We start from the raw sequence: 5728 nt of genomic DNA, 5'->3' as shown, positions 1-5728 counted from the left end.
AAAAAAAAAAAAAAAAAAAAAAAAAAAAAAAAAAAAAAAAAAAAAAAGAGGAAAGAAAAGAAAAGAAAAAGAAAAAGAAAAATCGGAAAACACCAGCTTAGAAAGAAAAAGGTTTCTCTGGAAGATTCCAGTCCGTGGCGGGTGGACACTATTGCGTTTTAGACCTGTGGTGAATTGGTACATCATGGCCTGAGCTTCTGGTGGAGGAGGCCTGCTCAAGTCATGGCTATGTCTAGTAAGTGGGAAGAGACTATTGTCCCACTGTCTCCTTGGAGGATATACCCCTAGTGACCTAAAACCTCCCCAAGGCCATGCCTCTTTCAGGTGTCCACCACCTTCTAAATAGCAGCAGGCTTAGGACTGAGCCTTTGGGGACATTCAGGTTCTAATAACAGCTAATACCGGTGGTCAACTTACAGAGTCTCGAATCACCTAGGATTCACAGGTCTCCAGGTACATCTGTGAGGATGGTTCTAGACTGGGTTAACTGAGGTGGGAAGACCCACTCTGAATGTGGGTGACGCCACCCCACAGACTGGCATCCTGGACTGAATAAAAAGAAGAAATAGAGCTGAGTACCAGCGTTGCTTCCCTCTGGTTCCTGACTGCTGATGCAAGGTGACCAGCCGTGCCACCGTCCCTTTCCCACCATGATGGACTGTCCCCTTGAACTGTGAGCCGAAGTAAACACTTCCTTAAATTGTTTTCATTTGTCGTCCCCCCCCCCCACTCAGAAGCAATGAGGAAAATGACTAATATAATAAGGACCAAAACAGAGGTGGTGGCACCAGGAATTGGGAGCAGGTAGCTGCCCTGATCTGGGAGGAGGGGAGAGACATTTCTGTCCAGGAGAGAGGAGGCGGGGAGCAGGGGGCGCTGTCAGGCTGGGGAGAGAAGAGTCTATGCTTTCTTCCCTCCACCTCATTAAAACAAGAAGTCATCAACTAAGGGGGTGAGGACTCACAAACTGAGATGAGAAGATGCCCAAGAGCCTCTGCGTGCTGCCCAGGGCCATGTGGTACATACAGTGGCATCGCCCTGCTGTGGAGATGTTGTAGTTTGCTCTGGCCTCATTCAGCGCTGGGCCCGGGTCTAAGGAGGGTTGAGATTCCTCCCAGCACTAACTGGGGAGGGGAGAGGTCATCAGAATGGAAGACAAGGGAATAAAAGAGGGATCTGCCTGGCAAGATGGGAAGTGAGGCCATGGGGTGGGGCTGGGGAATGAAGAACTGTTCAAAAGTAGGTCAAAGGGATTAGGGAACCGGGAGGGGGCGTGTCCCTGAGTTCCACTTTCAGATGTCATTATAGGGGAACTAAAAAACTACTGAGCAGTTCGCTCAGTAGATACCGAACAGTTTAAAGCTTGGGGCTAGGGAGATAGCTCATCGGGTAAAGTGAGGAACTGGGTTCGGATCCCCGGAACTCACATAAAAGCTCCGTGTTACCACATCTGTACTCCAGCATGGGGGTGGGGAGCAAGGTGAAGTAAACAGGTGGATCCTGGGAGCTCACTGGCCAGCCATTGTAGCCTAAACAGCAAGACTCGTTTCAGTGAGAGATGCTATCTCAGAGGGTAAGGTGGTGGGGCCAGGCAAGATGGCTCTGAAGGGAAAGGACTTGCTGTGGAAGCCTGACAGTTTGGCTTTGATCCCTGGAAAACATGGTAGAAAGAACGAACCAACTCCCGAAAGCTATCCTCTTACCTCACATGCACACACACCATGGTATAGGTAGCCTACCCACCACTAACAATTAAGTGAGGTAGAGAGCAATAAAGGAAGATACCAGGCATCAAGTTCTGTCCCCCCACATACACTCATGCACACACAGGTTCACTTAAGTACGCACCACATGAACGAGCATATGTACGTGGGCATACACACACAAACTGAAAACTTATGATTAGTTGAGGTCCTTTTATGTCCTCAGTACAGTGCCAAGTACTCCACTCTTACTGTGTTCTAATGAACATCCATTGAAGCTGGCACTGTTATTGTCCCACTGTGTGGAGTCTCAGAAAGATCTAGAATCTCATCTGGAAGTATATGCTGAGGCGCAGCCTGGCATTGCAGGGTAACCTGAGGAAGGCAGGAGGGCGGTGTCAGCGATGGGGGGAGCAAAAGTTGCTTGCTTTTGGTAATTTTTCTCTTTCTTTAACTCTTTGCTATTTTGTGCCCCAAAGTCACTGGCTTTTGGCAATTAACTCCTGCTGATAGCAGCAAGGGATTAAGAAGTTTAGTTACTTGAGCTCTTATCTCTCTGACTCAAGGGCCTCTTGCTGGTCAGGTGAGAGGCTCGGAATTCATTAATTCTTTGTGAGCCAGAGAGAAAAGATAAAGAAGAAAGTCAGGCATACACACAGACACACAGATACATAGACACAGTCACACACTAACACACACAAACACACTTTGACTGGGCCTAACCACCTATTTCATCAATTCCACACATGTTCATGCATACTTATACACATACACATATACTTACACACATAAGCATGTACACACATATGGACAGATAGACATATACATATATAAATTTGGTGGAGGAGGGAGAGGCCCAAATGCTACACTTTGTTCACTTTGTTTTTTCTCTCTGGCAATTTATACCTTTTAGGCAAAAGTTATTTTTAAAATTTATTTATTTATATATATGTATGTGTGTGTATAGACACTATAACTGTCTTCAGACACACCAGAAGAGGGCACTGGATGCCATTATAGATGGCTGCAAGCCACCATGTGGTTGCTGAGAATTGAACGCAGGACCTCTGGAAGAGCAGTCAGTGCTCTTAACTGCTGAGCCATCTCTCCAGCCTGACAAAAGTTCTTTATAAAATTACCTCACAGATGAAATGTTACTCAGAAGGGGAATTACAGAAAGCTGTTGATAGTTCAAAGCAGTGTTTCGTTCTATGAGCTCATCATAAGTTCAAAGCAGCAGTTTCACTCACCTACACCTGTGGCTTCATCCTTGGGCCTGACTTAGAATGAGTGCTTTTCTTTTATCATAACTCTGTCCCAAGCCTGTTTCTCTTCTTAGTGCAATTCATAAAGGCTCATCGTATTCCTAATCATTCAGCCCTTACTATCTATTCTATGAGGAAGGGGCACATTCTATTCTTGAGTCTAACTTTATTACATTTTTTTGGCAAAACAACTAAAACCATCTCCTTAGACTTCTTAAAATTATTTGAATCAAGTTGAGAACTCTATCAAGTCATTCATTCATGAAAGTTTATCTTCTTACTGATCTGGAGGAAATTCGCCCAATAGGGAGAGCTTATGCCCAAGAATCATTAGGCTATGTGACAGTAGCAGTAAAGACAGACACACAGACACATAGACACTCACACATACTCACACATCAGCAGTGAGAAGCAACCCTGGGATGAAGTCTGGGGCGGCCACAGGAAACAGCAATGGCTGACACCACCCCTCCTGCCTTCCTCAGGTTACCCTGTGATGGACCTCAGCATATACTTCCAGATGAGATTCTAGATCTTTCTGAGACTCCATGCATTGGCAGGCTATCCAGGGAAACTCACTTGCTGGCTTTCTTAGATGGCTTCTGACAGGTTTACAACAGCGGAGAGGTCTGAACTGCCTCAGTGTGTTGGGCTCGTGCTACTGTGGCTCTCAGCTGAGTTACTCCACTGACTCAAGCACAGCTGCTGCAGGCAGGGGACCCAACCTCAGCTGCCCCGTGGTTGAGCTGGGGTAGCATGGGGGAGCGGGCTGGAAAACTTTTGTGCTGAGTGGAGTTGCCCATTAGGGGCAGCTTATCTAAAAGAAGGAAGCATTGCCCAAACTTGGGTGACAGGACTCTGACTCCAGTCAAAGAATGAACACTCTTCACAAGGAGGGGAGAAAGGGACGGAGCCAAGTCTTTTGGCAACTTGAGCTCTCAGTGTGTCTCTGGTCTCTGCAACTTCCTGTCACCCTGTGAATTAGACATTAGCTTTCCAGGAAACTCCTTTACGGCTAAAGATAGCCTGCTCGGCCAACTGAGCCACACCTCCAGCTCTGTCCGTGACTCTTTAGACAATGTTTTTGTTACATTAATGGATTGATTGATTTTCTGTCAGGGCATGAGGGTGGAGGTCAGAGGACAATTTACAAGAATCAGTTCTCTTTTTACAGCGTGTGGGTCCACAGAACTGAACTCAGTTCATTAGGCGCAGAGGCAAGCACCTTTAGCCTTTGAGCCATCTTTCCAGGTCCATCAGTGAGTTTTTTAAAGAGCTGATCCTAAACTCACACAACCTGCAGAGAAAACCTCTTTAAATCTCATATGCCTAAGAACCCACAGAGAGAGAGAGAGAGACCGAAAGAAAAAGAATTGCAAATCCCATAGAGGAGGAGTCGGAGATAGAAATGCTAAGGAAGCTCTCTCTCAAGGTGGTGTAAGTGTGTAGGGTCAGCTCTTTAAAGTCACCGACAGAGCTGGGGAGTGTCAGGAAGAGTTCCGGGTCATTCTCTGCTACAGAGTGACCCTGAGACCAATAGAGCCTCAAAAGTCACTGACAATGGACAAGACAACTATCCCTGAGTGAGTGTTCTGCGCCAGTGGAGCGCTTTCTACCCTGCATGGGGACAATGGCCTTCTCCGCACGGTGGCTCTGTCACTGTGGCTACTGCACACCATGGCTATTGCAGGGTCAAGGCTGGGTGCCGCCCACAAGGAGGAAGAAGAGAGAGGATGTGTTAACTGACTTCACACCTCAGCCTTCTTGTCCACTGCTGAGAAGGAGGTACCCAGATGGCTTTCGGTCTCTGTCACACATGAAGCCGGGAAGTGAGACATGGGGTAAGGGTGGGGCAGCCATGTTACTACAGAAGCAGGGAGAAGGGTCACTGGTGGACAACTAGGAAGTCCCACCGAGTCACTGCCCACAGAAGTCTAACTTCCAGCAGGTTCTGTTCTAAACGATCTTAAAGGTTGCTGAGTAAGTAAGTATCCTGGGGGCTTGGGGGAACAGAGGTACTGAAGGAACTGAGGCAGAGGGAACAAGGGGATGCTGTCCAAGAGGAGCTGCAGAGCGAGTGTCCTATGCTGCTAAGAACAAGGTAGTGGACAGGGTCTGGCATCCTTTTGTGGGGCGGGGAAGACACGGGCTAATCTGCGAGAGGAGGCTCACTAAGGCCCATCATGAAGGGTGGTAGATTGCTCAGCCAGTTGTGTGGGATTTTGTCCTAATTGCACATGGCCTTGTAGAGTATAGAGTGAGAAGTTGGCTAAGGAGGGGAGGATTCTTAACAGGGCAGCTGTGGGAAAGCCAGCATCGGTGGTGAGGTGAGACTTTCTGGTGGTGTGGCTGTTGGCGTCCCCACACTTCTATAAATAATCCCTCACCCATTGTGCTGGTTAGCTTTTGTCAACTTGACACAAGCTAGGGTCATCTGGGAAGAGGACACCTCAGTTGAGAAAATGCTTCCATTCCATTAGGCCTATAAGCAAGTCTGTGGAGCCTTTTCTTGATTGGTGATTGGCGTGGGAGGGCCCAGCCCGCTGTAGACAGCACCACTCCTGGGTTGTATAAGAAAGTGGACTGAGCCGGGCGGTGGTGGCACACGCCTTTAATCCCAGCACTTGGGAGGCAGAGGCAGGCGGATTTCTGAGTTCGAGGCCAGCCTGGTCTACAGAGCAAGTTCCAGGACAGCCAAGGCTATACAGAGAAACCCTTTCTCGGAAAACCAAAAAAAAAAAAAAAAAAAAAAAAAAAAAA

The sequence above is a fragment of the Mastomys coucha genome, unplaced genomic scaffold, assembly GCF_008632895.1.
Source record: "Mastomys coucha isolate ucsf_1 unplaced genomic scaffold, UCSF_Mcou_1 pScaffold15, whole genome shotgun sequence".
NCBI lineage: Eukaryota > Metazoa > Chordata > Mammalia > Rodentia > Muridae > Mastomys > Mastomys coucha.
This window is presented reverse-complemented; position numbering follows the sequence as displayed.